This window comes from Mchenga conophoros, linkage group LG11, assembly GCF_057382185.1.
Source record: "Mchenga conophoros isolate Kocher_MC1m ecotype Shallow Benthic linkage group LG11, M_conophoros_male_GT1.1, whole genome shotgun sequence".
Taxonomy (NCBI): domain Eukaryota; kingdom Metazoa; phylum Chordata; class Actinopteri; order Cichliformes; family Cichlidae; genus Mchenga; species Mchenga conophoros.
The window spans coordinates 20,819,883-20,839,390 of NC_140536.1; the positions used below are offsets into that span (position 1 = coordinate 20,819,883).

At 39.8% G+C, this 19,508-nt stretch overlaps 1 protein-coding gene across 2 annotated transcripts in view; it reads left to right on the top strand.

The window, feature by feature from the left end:
- The window catches only part of LOC146563995 (mannosyl-oligosaccharide 1,2-alpha-mannosidase IA), a 195,896-nt gene that overhangs the window by 157,796 nt on the left and 18,592 nt on the right, over nucleotides 1-19,508 (top strand). The gene's annotated exons all lie outside the window — the stretch shown is intronic.

Genomic DNA, 19,508 nt, shown 5'->3' on the forward strand with positions numbered 1-19,508 from the left:
AGTAGCTGGAAAACAACATTGTAATACATCAGTCATCATTCTTGAATATCAGACAATCTTTTGCTGACAGCAAAATGTCCATTTGTTATTGTTGTTCCTCCATGAGTCAAATGTTTATTTCTTAATGAAGTTGACATTTTTATATGGATAGACATTCATAGTAATTTCACTTTTTTACTCGGTTTTTTTTTTTTTTTTTTTTTTTTTTTTTGACATGTTCTATGTTTTACTTCAGGTTTTTTTTTTTTTTTGCCAATATGAAGAAAACTATTGAAAGAAAATCACTTGAAGACAAAAGGCCTCAGATTTTCCCAGCAGTTATACTCACACCACATACACACACCCTTGAAGTACACCTGTTGAATTCACCGTCAGAGCCTGGCAGTGTTTCCTCTTTCCTATACGCGGTTTACCATTCCTATCTCCCCCTAGGCTTAATCTTTGAAAAATATAAAATTTCTTATCACCTCTATGCCGATGATATACAAATATATTTTCAAGTAGATGATGACGACATTGCTCCTTCGTTGCACTGCTTCCTCGAGTGCATGAGAGAAGTCAGAGAATGGCTTTCAGGCAATTCCCTTATCCTGAATGAAAAGAAAACGGAAATTGTGGTGTTTGATGAAGAATGGACACACTATCGTTGTACCTCATATACCACACCAAACCATCACTTTTGTTGTTCCAATAGTCTTGGAGGGATCCATCCAATGTGGGTTAGTGTCAGGCCAATAGCGGTGGTTTTGTTTGTTAACTTCACCGTTCACATAAAAGTTTGCCTCATCACTGAACAAAATCTTCTGCGTGAACTGAGGGTCCTGTTCCAGTTTTTGTTTTGCCCATGTGCCACAAACAGGACTTTAATATCATCAACCATTCCCATTTTATTACAGTGTATCCATATAAATGGCCCATCCTGTAGATTGGATTACTGTAATTCTCTCTACTTTGGTCTTCACTCCGCTCTCCTTCATAGACTCCAGCTCATCCAAAAAGCTGCGGCTCGCCTCCTGACTGGCACTAGAAAGCATGCCTCTATCACCCCTGTTCTTATTGATTTGCAATGGTTATCCATAAAATATCGCATTGAATTTGAAATATTGTTGCTCACCTAAATAATTAAGCCCCTCGTTATCTTGTCAATCTTCTTAGTCTATATGTCCCTGGGTGAGCCCTCAGGTCTTCAGCCCAATTCCTCTTGGCTCAGCCTAGATCTAATGCTTTTGCCCTGGTTGCACCTAATCTGTGGAACAACCTTCCCATCGCTATCCGTGCGTCAGACTCAATTTTATCTTTTAAATCCCGTTTAAAAACTCACTTATTCAACATAGCTTTTCCATCTAGTTAGTGTCCCTATTTTATATTTGGTTCAATTTTTTATTTACTTATATTTACTTTATCTTTTAGCTATATCTGTTCTTAGTAACTTTGTTCTTATATTCCCTTTTATTGCTGTATAATTAGTGCCCTCAACCTGATGACATATGTGGTACTTTGTTAATAGTCTTTTATTTAATCATGTCTTAGTTTTCCCGTTTTTATTGTAAAGCACTTTGGTGTACCGCTAGTTTTTTTTAAACGTACTATACAAATAAAGTTGTATTGTATTGTATTCCTTATTGAACAGACCTTGCCTCTGCTAGTCTCGAGTGAAGCTCAAGTTTTACGGAAGACAAATGCATTGCACTCATTCTTCCAGACATGATGGACAGCGTTTATCTGCTGCAGTTTAGCCTTTGGTCTGGTGTTGTCAGCCTGTAGTTGAGTATAAATGTTTTACGCTTGTCTTTTAGGCTGTGGTGACCTATTTTGGGAGGGTTTGGATACATATGTGAACAGTGCATATAAATTGGCCTATGGCTCCAGTCTATTGTAATTGTTGTTGCTCAGAATAAATAAGTAGTAGCAGCCTTCAAATATGGCCACATATACATCGCTCCCCAGATATAAATCATCTATGTGAGTTGCAGGGTGTATATGTACATAAATTATTCAAATTAACATATTAAATTAATAAATAAAATGAACGGCTAGATACAGTAAAAGTGCAAAAGTCTCAAGCCACCCCTCATTTCTTTATATTTTGGTTGGAAAATGGGAAATGGGTGCAGAGATTTATTAAAACATACGTACAATATACAAGGCAAAGTGTGTATAATTCAAATGGATCCCCAAGTCAGTCTTTTCACTGAACAAAGCATCATCTTTAAATAGTCTTCAGGCTTCTTGAAGGACATTCAAAGTTTCTTCTGGGAGAAGAATGGGGCGATCGTGGCTCAAGAGTTGGGAGTTCACCTTGTAATCGGACGGTTGCCGGTTCGAGCCCCGGCTTGGACAGTCTCGGTCTCGGTCGTTGTGTCCTTGGGCAAGACACTTCACCCGTTGCCTACTGGTGGTGGTCAGAGGGCCCGGTGGCGCCAGTGTCCGGCAGCCTCGCCTCTGTCAGTGCGCCCCAGGGTGGCTGTGGCTACAATGTAGCTTGCCATCACCAGTGTGTGAATGGGTGGATGACTGGATGTGTAAAGTGCTTTGGGGTCCTTAGGGACTAGTAAAACACTATACAAATACAGGCCATTTACCATTTTGATTTTGGCTGCCTTTTGTTCTGTTCTCTGTCAGCATAATCACTCACTGCTTCAATAATCTTTAAGTTCTGGGAGGCCAATACCAGACCATGATAATGTTCCATTGAGTGCTTTTACATCCAGGTATCCCTTTTCTGCATTGGCAGTGGGTTTGGGATCACTGTCAAGCTGAAATATGAAGCTGCTGCCAATCAGATGCTTTCCAGATGGTACTGCATCAAAATCTGACAGTACTCTACTGATGGCTCTAGAAACTCTCTGTACCTCTCTCCTGACCTATATTGACAACAACAATTTGAACCAAAAATTTCAAATATGAAGTCATCACTCCGTAAGAATTGTTGTTGTTCTTCGTTATTTGGCATACCTCTGTCTTTTCTCCTCGTTTCCCTTCCCTTCCCTTAGAATGACTCTCTGACAGACATTTTTCCACTGAGACCATGAGTTTTTGTCAAGGAGTAGATGGACCAACTGAAAACCCAGATGCATGTCTTGGGTCCGGCCTCAGGTCTTTTTTTTTTTATAATTGACAGGATCATAACACCTGTCAATTATTTGAAATTGACAGGTGAAAAGTCAATGAAATTGAATTGCATTACAATAATTTTACACGTGAAGATTTGACAAACAAATTTAGAGACAGTTATCTATTTGTAAAGTTATTTAATTTACTCTGATACTGCAAATCAAACAGCGTGTCACACATGGTTACACGGACTTTCCCTCCCCTGTTTTCCTTACAGTCCTTTTTTCTTCTCTTGCACTTCCTCTTTGTCTTGGCAGTTGGCGAGCAGTAACATTTAATTAGGATCAAAGAACTAAGGCCTAAGCAATGTCTATGAGCTGTGACATTTATGGCAAGATGGGACCCTTCAGATGACCTCAGGCCTTCACACATCAAAGGGTCTTGGGGAATATCAGACACTATTACTCACCATCTTGTAAGAATATTCAGCCTAAAATCTTCTGCCTGAAGATGTTCCAGTTCTTGCGAGAGGTCAAAAATCCATGTGCTCTTCTTACAATGAGAAGTGTCAGAGTGATTCGTTGTTATTTATGTAGTCACTACTGCCTGTACTTATCTTTTAGTAGTGCAGTGCAATTTCTTTTTCTTTTTTTTGAATTAGTGATCTGACTACCACTTTAATTTTTCTTGGATGTTATTTTTAATGTGACAAAGCTGTTTCAACAAAAAATACCACCACCCTGAGGAGAAACTGGGCCCATACTGGTGTGCTCTGGTATAAATGGCTAAGAGCCAGCAAGCACAGTTAGTGTTGATAACCACAGGTGGAAAAGAGGCAAGCATCATGCCCTCAAGCATGCCTGTACTCTGGCATTAGCTCATTGAGCACATAAGCTATTTCACCGTTAGCAAAACTGGCTATACTGCTGGTGGTATTTTCTCATATTGTGTCAATTATTTTCAGACTTAGACCAGCTAATTTTCCAGTAAGTAGAAATGTAGTGTTCAGTGATGGAAAATGCTGGAAACCACTCTGCTGATTTAAAGTGAGACTGAAATGTGAAATAAGCTGCAGTTTAGAGTTTTTGATTATGGAATTTGATCTGGTTTAACATTTTTCTGATATGAATGACCTTGTTTCTCTTTGGAATTTGAATAGCTTTACTTTACATCTTTGTATTCCTCACTCCCAGTGGTTGAAACATGCGCCTGGGTGTTTTGGCAGGAGTTAAGCGTATCTGTTCAGCTTCCCTAACATTATTTTGCCTTCAAATTGACGAAGCATGTCCGACACCAAACAAAAATCCTCTTTGCTGTCGAGCTGCGCGTGAACTTGAGTCAGGCACCGTGTTGATCTGTGCTAGCACAGACACAGAGGAGTGGCAGCAGGATGGCTGCCACCCCCTACTGAGAAAATGAGTGGAATCACAGCATTTTCCACCCAGCTGACACCCAAGACAGATGGAGCTAGCAAACACTGCAGCGCAGCTCAAGTCGAAACCATGGCAACAGCGAGGCAACAGAAAGCCTGCCAGGCCAATCGCAGAGAAGAATGCAGTGCCGTAGAAGCAGGTCCCCGAGGTAGAGTCAGAGATGATGATTGCCTAATGGATGTGAGGTTGGTGTTGAAAGAATCGGGGGGGGATCCATCATAACAGGGAAGATCGGGTGGAATTCACATTATTCTTTTTATCCTAAGGGGTTGATTTTTATATAGGCAGAAACGAGCGAGTTAGATCACAGACAAATGACATGTCATCAGCGAAGCCTCCGTAGTGTTATAGAACAGAAGCTGACTGAAGCCCGAAGGCACGTCTAAAAACATGGTTAATGTTTTTTGAGAGTTTACACAGTGGGTTGATGTCTGAATTCAACTCATTCAGTGTGAATTCAACTCGTTTACCCTCCTGTTAGATTATTTCTGTACTGCTGCTGCCCACAGGGAATTTGTCATTTGACTTTGCTCTTCAGAGCAGAGGATCACCTGAATGGCTGCCATGCCGCTGATGGAAACTAAATGTCTCGCTCAAGGACACACGACACACAAGGAGCACGCTCGAGCTCAGGCTCTGTAGGTGAACGAAAGTACAGTACTACATTCTTAATGAAACAGTGCATTTTTGTGTTTGACTGTTTTGAAAGGTGAATTTACAGCGAGGGATTTATTTTAAATTGCGCCAAGATTTGAAATTTAAGAAGATTGGCATACCAGACTGTAGAGAATATGCATTCTTGCACTCTTGTATTTTCTGTGCTGCAATGGGGGAAAAAAATCATTACATGTTATATTTTAGGAGGCTAAGTGAAATATCACTAAACTACTCTTGTTGCATTAAAAAAAGTGAAGCATGTTTACTAGAGTGAATGTTTAAACTCAGGTCGAAATCTCTTTATTATTGAATTCATGTTAAATGAAAAAAGCATCAGTTTTTCTATTAGATTCAAGGTCTGCTTGCCTGATACTGAAGCTGTGCGCGACCCCTGCGTGACCCTATTCTTCGATTCTCGCCGACTGTGCAGCCTGTGCTCCATTTACATATGCCCAAAAAAGAAAAAGTCATCTCTGCATTTGCAGATAAGCTCAACAGCAATAAATCACCTTTGTTAAAACCACTCTGTATTTGTATCAGGGTGTGGCACAGATAAAACGAGCACTGACAAAGATACAGTATAATTGCACATTTTCTCATCTGCAGTACTTTTCACTGTCATGAAGTCTTTAGCTTTTTACGCCACTTTTCGCCATTTCTAATCTTAAAGAATCCAGTTTGACTTTGCGAGCTTGTATCAACTTCTTTCTTGCTTTTAAAAAATATATGGTGTTACAGCTAGCTGATAAAATGTCTATCATTATAAGAAGTGACTTGCTGCGTGTGCACTTACCCCTTTTGAAGAACTTGTGAAATTGAGTTTCTGAAGCGTCTTACATGTTTCGATTTTCGAGGAAAAGCAGTTAAATTTTGAGGGCCTGAATGGCAGTTATCTACCCTAAGCAGCCTGTGCACTGTGTTAAACTGAATTGCCTTTTCTTTCCAGACTCCACAGAGGCTCGGTGATTATGTAGGCTCTATTTATTTGTTTATTTCAACAAGGATATATTACAGAGAGTTTCCGTCATTCAGAACAGGAACTGCTCTCCAAAGACAAACCCCAAACAGCTACAACATTAAAACAAATGAAAGGTAAAATTAATCGTTACATTACAATATAGAAAACAATAGATCCCTGCATTTGTGTGGTTAGGGTTATTTTGACTGTACATAAAAGATGATACAGTGATATCGTCATCATCTTTTATTGTAGCAATACCATGGAGCACAGACTTGTTAAAGGTACAGTACTAGTAACTAAAAGGCGTTCCATATTATTAGTGGTCTAAAAAAATCCATCAACACCATCAAGACATCCAATTCAGTGACTCAGACTGGCAGAGGTGACAGTTGGAAGGAGTGGTCACACTCTCAGTAATGCATGACTTCAATTTAAAATGATGTCTTAACTAAGGGAGGTGTTAACAACAGACAAAATCATTTTCATACCCAGGATGTAAACATTTCAAAATCTGTGAAGTTGGATATTGCAACATAAGAGGGAAAGCCAGCCTTAAGTAGGAAGACCTGATTTGTGTGTGTGCATGTGCATGTGCGTGTGCGCGCGCGCGTCTTTTTTCACACCGGTTTAAATTCCATGGAGTTTAACCATGGAGTTTACAACCATGGAGACGAACCACTGCCCAGATCCTAATCATCTGTGGGAATGTGCTAAAACAGTTCTGATCCACACAGACCCAACCCCGCAATCCACAAGACCCCAGCGGATTTACTGCCACCCTCGAGCTGCTACACACCACATGACACCCACAGGGATCTATACCTCAATGGGTTAGTGGTTTTAGCAGGTAACTGCTAAGCTACACAATAACATGTGTGCTACTTGGACTGATATCCCTTCCTTCTTGGCAACCACTGTTTGAAGCTCCAATAGAAGATTCACGTTGGACTCGTTAATCATTAAAAGTATGATATGTGCTTTCTTAATTTAGAGAAACACATTCTCAGGCAAGCATCTGTCACTCCAGCTTACACACACACACACACACACACACACACACACAGTCGCTCCCCCGCATACGAGGCATCACAGTGGCCATATCCTTCACTGAGTCGAGTCTTTGATGAGGCAGCCGATGCTTTGAAGCCCGGCGCTGCCATCAGGGGCTTTTAAAGAAACCCGGCCTCTCTCTTTGCATCTTTCTCTTACACTCCACAAACAACTAGCACATATTGCCAACTGAACCACTGATCCGCACTAGGCCAGAGTGATCTTCCTCATTTCATCTTGCCTTCTCTCATCCCAGTCCTACCACAAACCCCCATCTCTCTCTCTCGCTCTCTCTTTTCAACTGAGGCACTTTATTCTCAACCCCTCATCGCGCTATATTCCCCAGATCTCATTACCACTCGTGAAATTGCATTTTTTTCTCTCAGATCGTTTCATCTCTTTTGAAGAACCAGCAACAGGTATATACGGTATTATTGTTCAGTGTTCAGAAATATCTTAGATTAAGAAGTGTGAACTCTTTAAAACGAGAGATGGATGTTTCAGCGCTTAGGGTGGTCAGTTAGAGAAGCCATATATAAAGGCAAGTACATCCTGTTTGTGTGCAAAACAAAAGGGTCATGAATGTCATGAATATTAGGAAATACTTTAGGAATACTCCAACAATTCTCTTGCTATGAACGTTTGTAGAAACATTCATGGTGTCCAGACAATTATTCCTAATGAAACTGGTGACTGAATTTTTTTTCTCTTGCGGCACCAGCAGGACATTTTTCTCTCTTATTATCCGATAACGACAGGCTGTCTGAACAACAAAGTGCCAAATACCAGAGACTTCATGCTTCAGGAAGAGTGCTGTAGTGTCACTTCAAACACATATTTCATTTGCATGAATTTGACATGTAAACAAATTGTATGTTGCAAGTTAATGAAATGTGAGAATAAATTGTACCTGGCATTTTGTTTTCACGTTGTCTTTGCTCAGTGTAGTAAAATGTGACCTAACCTAACATGCATCTTAATTTTTCAGCAAAATTTACTCCATTTATTCCAAAACATCAAAGACTTCACCAAGGGAATTTTAAATCCGGTGGGCAGATTTACCTTAGACTATCCTAATTGTGATCATTCTGAGAGCTTTCCTCTTGTGCCACAGAACCTTCATGTTCTCAGTGGGGTAAACCGCTTTTCATGGCAGTGTGGGTTGCCCTCCAGCACCTCCCTGAAACTTATTTTTAATGCAGTACTATTACAGCACTTTCACACTGAGGGAGTATAATGAACATTACGGCCTCTGCATTATTCTGTTGGGTCTCAAATGTTTTACATTCTGTTGCAGCCTGCAAGTTTCTCACAGGATATAACAAAGTATGTGTGAAAACTTTAATCCATCTCCTACACAGAGTTGTGATGTCTTCACCATTTGCATGTAGCTCACAGGCGCAGTCCCAGACAGTTTTTCTCTCTTACACTTTAACAAGAGCTCTTAGATTTCCTACAGTTTCTCTGGGAGCGTTGTCTGTCGATGCCCACACAGGAAGGTACCTGTTAGCTCTTGTGTCTAGCTGAGTGGGCCAGTAGGTGCCTGTTGTCCTCCTACACCGAGCCTGTGAGACTGTTAAGGCCCTTATGAGAATTGGATCTGACACCATCAGCCCCATCTTCTTCCTGTTCCTCTTCCATAGTAATAATGATGGAAAGGTTGTGGCACCCTGCAAATTGCAGGTTGAATTATTGATGTCTGGTCCTTTGGTACAGCGAGGACTGATCATCTATGACATCTGTCAATACGTAAACGGGTATAACAGCGTTGCTATGTGACGGACAAGCTTGTTTTATTTGTCCTGTATGCCACAGGTGGGGAGTGTGCCAATATTATTATCTCTCAAGGTGCTAAGACAATGATTCAAAGTGATTTGCCGTCGGCTAGCTTGGAGATGGCTCCATAAATCGAACATGTGGAGTCTCTGTGTATTTATTTTTAAAAAACACAGTAAAACATGAGTAGGATTAAGTCTTCCCTCTGGCTGTTCTTTTTATTTATTTTTTTTCCATTTCATGCAGACACTGTGTTGCAATAACACAAAATAAGCAGCTTTGGATGATAAAACGTACCATTTTGGTTCCCAAATCAAAACTGAAGCATATACTGCCACTTGGTGGTTATCCTGTAATATGGAAAGAACATGTTAAAGTTGAAACAACTGAATAATGACCTCTTCTGTTTTTACAACCAGCACCCACATCTTCTTCAATAATTGCATCACTAAGCTGACAGAAAGAACAGCTATTGTGTTTGCTACATAATACAGAGGCAGTAGCCGGCACACTGGAATGATTTGTATAAGCCTAGTTTAGTGGGTCAAAAGGAGGGGCAGAAAGTCTGTGGGCGGCTCGTGCACTTGAGAGAGGAACGTTTAAGCTGATGAACATTGCTTAACAGTATAGCTGTAATGTGGACTCATTTAGAGCTGCTTCTTTCCAGTGGGGGCTTGATTGAGCAGCCGCCACTTGTTTGTTTTCCAATTTGGGCTTTGGTGGGTACTTCCATTTTACCACTGCGTTTGTTTTCGGCAAGTCCTCATGTCTAATTTATTGGATCTGTTTTAGCATGTTCGTCTACTCGCTCTCAGGCGATGGTATGCTGCATAAATTATGCAGAGTACTTTTGATTTACGACATCAGGGGCTGATGTGAGACTGCGTGCTGCGAGTTAGTGCGTCTTAAACCCAGCCTGCTATGTCACTGTGCCAGCTTTTCAGATTGAGATGTTGAAACGTGAGTGGGGTACAACAATGGAATAGGAATTTGCAGTGAAACCACTGGCTCGGATAACGTTTAGGCTTTTAAAACAATTCCCTCATTGGCAATAGTAAAGATTTACAGAGAAGCAAAAGAACACTTTGCAGTCCTTCTACTATCTTGCCCAAATTAACCTTGAATATTCATTGAGAATGTTACACACCACTGTGGCTAAATATAGCTTACCATCTGTAGCTCAGTATTCAAAGTAGGGGTAAAGCTTGGTCAAAGGCAACAATGTTGATGTAGTGAGATTTGGACTTGTTGAAGCATAGTAAAATGATGGTGCTGTGAGCTGTGGACTTGTCTGCTTTTCAGTCAGCTCGCACCAGCAGCTTGTGAAATGAAGAACGAAATCAATGTGCATCAAAGGGTCTCCTCCTGTCAGTCTTGTCAGATCCAGTTGAAAGGGTAGATGTACCGGGGAAGACTATTGAAGCTGAGACTTGTAATATTCCTTTCAATCAGTGACATCTGCAACTAGTCACTGAGATACCTGCACGGTGTCTGTTTTATTTGGAATATTTCTATGTTCCCCTATCAGGCTCATTAAGATAAAGAGGACAGAAAAGGATCCTACTAATGACCAATGCCGCTGGGAGAGAAATTAAACAAGGTGCACCCGCTACTTATAAAGAATTGTAAAGAATGCGTTCCATTCGCCTCGCGCTGAGAAAATGAGTGTCCTGTTGGAGCCTCAGTAGAATTAAACCACAGCTATCTTTCAGCCTGCAGCAAACCTGAACCTTGTTTTAATGTGTTCTTGGGTTTTTTTTTTGGTTTTTTTTTTCCAACTTTCAACTGTAGGACGACCATTTTCCAAAACAAAATAATTACTCCATCTAACACAGCTAAAACACCCCCACGGGTGCACAGTTCAAGTTATGATGAAACATGTAAATATGTTTTACAACCATTCCCTCAATTTGCTCGTTTGCAGATGTCTTTTTGCATGTGTTTGTGTATTACATCTGTGATTTACTAAGTCTGTGGTGAAAGTGGATTCTGTTTCCACAGCAAAAGCAGCACCATCATTTACTGACTAAACATCGTTTGAGGTGTCGCATGGAGCTCAACTTTAGCTGACGTTAGGCTCAAAAAGTCCTGATTTTGTTATTTGAAGCTTTTCCCAGCTTTGACTCTGTAAACTGTATGTTCAGCATAATTAACCTGTGCACATAAAAACAGATTATAGGGGTATTCATTGTAGGATTTGGGGGCTGACAAGTTGTTTTAGGAGAAATGGGAAAAGAAAGAAAATTATGGTATATTTATACTAAGACTAACAAGTGAAAGATTAGTAAAAGTGAAAGATCTGTTTGGATCCCTGAAGAAGAGACAAATCCCACTGGGGGTTAGACCAGGAAAGGCATCCGGTGTAAAAATGTGCCAAATCAAACATGCAAAGCTACCTGCTTTGGCGATCCCTTATGAATAAAACAGCAGCCAAAAGTGTCCCTTTTTTTTCTATTAACACTGATCTCTTTTCAAATTTACAAAACAAAAGCTGTTTTTGGTTTGACCTCTATAGGTTATGGAAATGTATCAGAATATTTATTAAGTAGATACAAAATTTACTACAGGTAAGCAGAACATGAGCATTAGTTCAAACAAAGAGCACTTTGTTTTAGATATATTACTAATGTGAATACATGAAGTCATTCTGCAATGCTGAAGATGTCACCTTAGTGTAGAAAATTGCCATTGCTCATTTTATGTTATGACAATGTAATATATAGTTAGCAGATGAATTAGAATTGGAAAATAAACACGTTTTGCTGTACAGTGATGTGTTGCCTACAAAGTGATTTCACAAACACGATTTTCTGTTTTGTCCCTGGCTCATCATCATGTGGCTGACGTCATTACAAGGTTTTCATTTCTTGTTAATTGCAAGCCGTTAGAGACGGTTCAGTTTTAAGCATCCTTTGTTGTGTTGCCAGAACTAAAAATTCTGTCCTAATTAGCAAACGGTATTCAAAGATTTTCTTATAACTGGAATGTCATCTAACAAGATGTAAGATCTAACCATACACATAAGTTGCGAGTGGCTGTGTTTAGATTTTAGCTATATTTAGAAGTGAAATAATGACTATAAAAAGAAAGTTAAAAGCTTGTCTTGCATAGTGCACAGACTCTCCTTGGCTGCTACAGCTCGCTAAACCGTAGAGAAAAAGAGAGATGTGTGCCTCACCTGTAATTTGTATAAAAAAGTGAAAAAAGTTTCTTTGAAAAGTTGCTGAATCTTGCAACAAAGTCCCAACCATTAGGTTAACTTGAGGATAATGATCACTGCTGTTAGTGAGAGGGATGGTTTATATTTCCACATGAGAAGTCCCTGCATCACAAAAAACCCATCCAAATAACAATTTTTTTGATACAAAAGTAATCACAACTGCTCCCTGCTGCCTGCAAGTTGCTTTATACATGTATTTTTGACCAGCAGCTCTCCTCTGCAAGTCAGAACAAAGGGAAAAATCTGTGAGAAAACTACTGCAGACTCACACAATGCTGAGCTTTGAGGGATGCGTAGGAGATTAGTCTGAAGATCTGTACTCATAAGCTGCCAGAATATGAATTATAGATCTCTGGTCTAAAGGAAAATGCCTTTATTTTTCTCAGCTAGGCACCAAGTTTCTCAAAATGCCAATACTCACCCACTGAGTTTCTTAGATTTTATTGTTACTTGTCGATCAAAGGAAACCTGAAGTGATTTCAAATGAACTCTTCTTAAATAGGTAACTAGTTGCATGAAAATATCCGTGTTGAACTGCAATCAACATATGATTATGCATGCACTCTGCATACGCTTTGCTCTCAGAAATAGAGGATAGAATCCAAGGAGCCACAAACCAGCCCCCTGGATGAAATTTGCCTTCAAATTGCACATGATGACCCTGCTGCATGCCACCCCTGTGTCATCTTACGCAGGTCAGGTTTTCAGTTAGCTTTGTCTCCTGCATCTCTGTAGTATGAGTAAAGAGGAAATGATGGCAGGTGTAGAAGAGACAAGGCTTTGTTTTCACATCAAAAGACTCCCATTTTCACTTCAGCACCAGTGACACAGAGAGTGAGGGATTCAAGCAACTGATGATGCTCTTTGCTGGCTGCTAAAACGCCGTCCTAGTCATTTATTGCCACATTATATTTTCACCATGTGCGTCACCTGTCTAATCACCCATGATAATGTGTCCTAAACGACAAGAAGAAAAGGGAAAGTTGCCAAGAAACATTAAGAAGAGTCAAAAAATGCATGAGTAAGGGACTTAGCTTACGATTGAAGAATGAGGTTGGTAAAATTCTATTTTTCTCCCTTCTCAGATAAATGGGGATGAAAGCAGTTATCAAACTTTTGCAACACAGGAAAAATATGTCTTATTCTTTAATGCGACAGAGTTCAAATGTTTGCTGTCCATGTTCGATTTGTTAGTGAAGGTGTGATCAGTATATATATATATATTCTGTGATCAAACATGCTGCAGCTCTTAGCATTATGAAAAGTAGAGTGGGCTAAGCTTAGCATAAGTTCAGAGAGGCTACGTTAAGGTTGTCTTAAAACCCTGCTGAATCAGCCAAGCTCAATAATCATCCCCCTCATCAGCTGATGGCTTTGCGTGCAATATTTAAACTGCATTAGCCTGCTCGCGGTTGCATTTGCAAGCAGCTTTGCAACCCACTTACACCCTAGCTTCTCCTCGCTGTAGCTGACGCAGTCATTGTTATGCCGGTCACAGTGCCTGCTTTTTCTGTATAGGATGTTAGTGCTGCTCTTATTACATCCAGCCTTCCACATAGAGCCATCAAACCCATATAAATTATTGAAGATGGAAAAAAAATTGCTGGACTATAATGGTCCTGATTGTGTTTTTAATATATTTTCTAGTATCCAACAGAATTTAAATATTTGTTTGGTTTCAGTTAAGTTTGATGGGAATGTTTATGTGAATCAACATTGTATATTAGCTTTATTACTGTGGTGACTGTAGCATCTACTGTGCCACAATAACTGTAACAGAAAAATATGTTACACAACTACAAGAACAAAGGGGTTTGGGGCAGAGTGGCAGGAAACAGAGGTTCAAAATTACTAACACTGAAATCTGGGCATGTGGAAGAGTGCATAGACCTCTTTTTTCCATGTGCCATGTTCCCTGGAGTGAGGACTCAGAAGTTTTTAGTGGTAAACAGAAGTGGCAGACCAAGAAAAGTTTCTCTCCACTGGGCTCTGATGATGTTTGTTTTGAGAGAGATGACTCCATGCTTGATGTGTGTCTTCAGCAGTTAAGAGCTGATAGAAAAGCCATTTGTGTCCAGCCTCCTATCTGCCAACTGACAGAAAATTTCAACTGAGAGAGAAGAAAGTGACCTGTCGGCTGTCACATTCTATCAGCGTTGCTCTTTGCCTTGCTCCACCATCCGTCCATCCTTTTCATCCCTGCAGGGAGTCTTAAATATTTAAAAAAAAAAAAAAAACACAGAAAGAAATGTAAATCCAGCCAATCATGGACTTTACTCATAGCTTCACATTGCACTTCAGGATGGAAGCTCGTGTGCTGGAGGAGGCTCTGAGTGTGGCACAAGAGAGCAGTGGCGTGTCGGCAAAGATAGATTTACGAACACGGCCTTTCATTTAGATTGTGTGCTGTGCACTGAGACGATGCCTGCCAAAGGGGTTTTACTATAATTAATCATGTAATTTATAAACAAGCAAACAATAATAAATGAATGCAATATAATCAACAGCTTCTGTTTCATGTTTGTCTGTTACTTAATGTAGTAAAGGGAGTTCATTTAAATGTGATTGATTGCATGATCTAAAGTATCTTTCTGTTGTGAATCCTTAATAGACGCAAATGCAAAACGTAAACGAGGACAGAGTTGCATTTGTGTTGGTTTTGGGTGTGTGTGTGTGTGTGTGTTTGTGCCTTTGGGCTTCTAGTTTGCTCGCGCAGTAGTGATGGGTCGTTCGCGAACGAAATGGCTCTTAGAGCCGACTCTTTGACGTGAACGACGCGAGCCGGCTCCTTATCGCGAGCTGTCACGTGGGGGTTTTTTTCTTTTTCTTTCTCTCACCCTCTCTCTCTCGCCTGCACGTGAGCCTTGTGCTTTACACTGGGCAGAGGGAGGAGGGGTGGTAGTTACACTCAGTAGCAGGAACAGAGCCAGAGAGAGAGAGAGAAAGAGAGCCAGGGACAAAAACGTGACATTAGAAAGGTATAGTAATCATCCACAACTATTTTCGGTTGCAGATGATAAAGGATTCAGAAAGTTTATTCATCCAGGCCCATATGACAGAGAATATGCATGTTCTTTTTGTTTTGATATTTTAATTTATATTTAATTGTGTTGTGGTTTGCAGTGTTTTGTGTTGTTTTCACTTTAAATTTGTAAAAGGAAAAAGCTGAAAATTTAAATAGTTAAAAGTTGAAATGTGAATAGTTGATTTTTGTATTATATGATTTATTTATTACATTTTATGTGGAGTGAATAAATAAAAGTATATTTACGGTGGCCCCTAGAGACAGAGTACATACAAACTTCAAATCACGTACGAACTCTGATGCATGTGCAAACTCCAAAACACGTACAAACTCCGAAGCATGTAAAAACTCAAAACACGTACAAAAGACAACAGAAGTGCTCCAGGATGCTGGGCGCAGTGTGGAGCTTTTGGTATCTTGTGGCTACACAAGCCAGCAAGTACCAACAACCGGATTTGGTGTGTGGTAGTAACAGGTAAATGAACTTTTTTTTAAATTATTTGAATATATATGAGTGCCTGTGTATAAATACACAAACAATACACACATGCTTTCAATTGTGTAATTTAAGTGATCTAGTAGCTCTGCTTTGGAAGGTCAGTTCATGCTAGAAATGTTTTTCGGAGTTTGTACGTGTTTTGTCTCTAGGGGCCACCGCATATATTTATATATAAACATACCGGTATATAAATAAAACCACTTTGTTTTACGTTAGTAATTCTTTTTGTGCATAATTTTATATTATTGTTAATAATAAATTAATTAAAGCAACAAAACAACCTGAAGAGCCGGTTCGGAGCCGAAAGAGCCGGCTCTTTTTAGTGAGCCGAACCGAAAGAGCCGGATCTCTAAAAAGAGCCGGAAATCCCATCACTATCGCGCAGCACTGGCGGTAGAAAGGGGCGATGAAGAGAGATGAGACCAGGCGGAGGGTCATTACCGCGCTCTCTGATAAAATGGAGAACCAGGGGACTCGAGCGAGTGTGACACACACAGATGTGCACTGACACACGTCAAGGGGGAGGCTGTTCTAGCTAGAATTAACAAGTGACTGTTGCCACCACGGTCCCATAAAATCTTTCAATAGACACACATTCTTAAACTAATACAGTGTCTGAAACCAATAATAATTAAATTTCTTTTTATAAATATCAGCCTTACTGATATAGGAATTTTATGACTCATATTCGGTGTCTGATCTAAGAGAGATCTCATAGATCTTGTTAAAGTCTGATATTTAAATATATAGGGTGAGATTTTTTTCCATTTCACTTACATAAGAAATAAACAGATTTCCCTAATGTGTGTAATGTGTAGTTATTTATTTACTCAGTTATTCCCTGGCCGACTGTCCTCAGTTAGGCTTGTAGCTGTTTGTGGCGTCCAAAATACATGTTGTTGCAAAGTACCCTCTAGTAGACAAACTATGCAACATCAACACTCAGAATATGGTTGAAGGGTGTATCTTGCATGTCTTCTTTATATGGGGCGATTGTGGCTCAAGAGTTGGGAGTTCGCCTTGTAATCAGAAGGTTGCCGGTTTGAGCCCCGGCTTGGACAGTCTCGGTCGTTGTGTCCTTGGGGAAGACACTTCACCCGTTGCCTACTGGTGGTGGTCAGAGGGCCCGGTGGTGCCAGTGTCCGGTAGCCTCGCCTCTGTTAGTGCGCCCCAGGGTGGCTGTGGCTACAATGTAGCTTGCCATCACCAGTGTGTGAATGTGTGTGTGAATGGGTGGATGACTGGATGTGTAAAGTGCTTTGGGGTCCTTAGGGACTAGTAAAAGCGCTATACAAATACTGGCCATTTACCATTTATTTCTTTACTTTTATCTCCACTTATCAGACATTCTAAATGCTGATATGGAGATATTGGCAAACAGGTTATATCAACCAGCTTATCGTTCAGGTTCTATTGATGAGTATTGCTAATCTTAAACTTTCTTTTTACATGTATGTAGGATGTATTCCTGTTCTTACTGCTGTCCTTATCAGTATAAAGTTTCTGACATCATAAGTGAAGTTGTTTTTGTGTTAGTCCTTGTATTCAAGGGTGTAAAAAATAATACCATTCATATTCTGTGATGCAGTTTCTTGTGTTTCTGGCTATTCTTGTGATGTACATACTACTAGGATATGTACAGTGTAGTTTAAATGAGTACATTACGTGTATAACCCACTGTGCAAAGTTTACATTTAAGGTATAGATATAATTATGGTTTTATATGGCACTTTTCTTTTCTTACTGATGCTGTCTGCTATGGAGACGCCATTTGGTCCCAAGGACAAGGTGACATTGTGAAACAGGCTCGCCTTTTCTTTTTTAACATCAATGTTTTAGTTTTGAATTTTTTTTTTGATGGGGTCGCAACTAATTAGTAGCTTTCATTATTTATTCATTTGCTGAGTAATTAAGTTGTGAAATGACATGCGCTGCGGAAATCCAGATTCATTCATTAGTGTTTTATTGTAAATCACAGTTAAAGGCTCAATAACTAAATTTTTTTATGTTAATTTTAAGTTCTTTTTTACATTGTAGTAAAATCGTATTCTTACTTTCATGTTTAATTTTAGTTTTATGGGAGCTTTTTTAATTATGTTATTCCTTCTAAAAGTAAAAACAATATGAGACTCATTAATATTTTTAATGTCCTCAAGTATTAAAATAACCCAGTGATTGTTTTCTGAACCAGATTCAGTCAGTAACAAACAACCATTACCAAACAAATGGCTCTGAGGCAGCTTTAAACTTCTTTTCTTCCCTATATAGTTATGGAGTGAAGAATATACGGGCCAGTTGTAAATATTTAATAGAACTCTAAAATTCTCTTCAAAACAACTGAACACTTCAAACTAGACTCTGCAAAGTTCTCTTCTACAATAATAATCATGCTAAGTGGGCTGTAGCTATCTGGCTGCAATTTCTCTTCTCATCTTCGATTTTTCTGCTGAGTCACTGCTCTCCTGCACGAGCTCTTTCTGACTGCGCTTTGTCCTCAGCTACACCGTTTTCTCTCCATATAACACGTCAGTGTCTCCTCAGTCACTTTCTCTTGTCTCCAGCATCTGAGGTTTTCACTCTCTTTTATGAATCTCACCTCTGCTCAGCTACCTTTTTGTCTTCTAAGACATCTCTCTCTTTGTCGAGATTTCAATGTCTTACTCTTTTATCTTCTTTTCCTTTTTTCCCCCCAAACACTATTCCCTCTGGTTAATGGTGGAGAATGAATGGAGATTTGATGAAAGATAGTCCAGCTCATAAGATGATACTGCCTCGACGTGAGACTGTTGCTAGTGCAGATGTGAAGGGAGTACAGTTTTAAATAGACTTTCGTAGAGCACATAACTAAGAGTTATTTTAATATTACAGTAGTTGTGTTAATGCTTTTACATTATTGGTTTTGTTTTATTTGTTTGTCTTTTGAGGGGGGAGGGTGGTCAGAGGCAACGTGTTTAACTATTTATGAGTAAGAAATAAACAGAAGCTAATTCACACACGCTGGATGTTTTACAGTCATCTAAAAAATAACTCTTAGTACTCCTGTGAAAGTACATCCAGTCTGAGATTATAGAGTTACCTTTAGCAGAAATAACCTGGAGTAGTAATTTAATCTATTACTTTATCAGTTTGTCACATTTATTGGGGGAAATTTGACCCACTCTTCTATACAGTGTTGTTTCATGATAAAGGTTTTTGAGGTTTGTGGGATTCATTTATGCATAGCTAGCTGAGGTCTAGACTTTGGGCCAATGCAGCACCTTGATTCTTTTCTTTTCACCCATTTAAGTGCTTGGGGTTGCTGTGTTGCTGCATAGCCCAGTTTCATCCAAGCTTTAATGGTCAGACAGATGGTGTCATATTCAATTCTTTGGTATACAGAGGTGTTGATGGTCAACTTGATCATGGCTGACTCCAAGAAACAAGGCCACTGTGGCTGTGAAACAAACCCAAATCACCTCCGTCACCGTGCTTGACAGGATGAGGTGTTTGCGTTGGTATGCTGTTTGGTTTTTGCAAAACATGGCGCTGTCCAAACCTGTAAACAGTGTTCCACAAGTTTTATGGTTTGTTTAGATGCAACTTTGCAAATCTAAGCTGTGCTGCTATGTCATGAACTTTACAGAGCTCAGTCAGCATGTTAAATGTTCGAGTCTGAGATGTTGTTCTCTGATGGGGGATGGGTAGTTTCTCTTAGTATTGCACAGTTTGAGCACTCTTGGGAAGATTGTGGTGTCATGATAACACACACGTACATGCTCAGTCAAAGCCTCTGCTTTTATAGAGGTGTTCACACTTGCTGATGATCAGTTAATCAAGTGCATTTGATTAGCAGC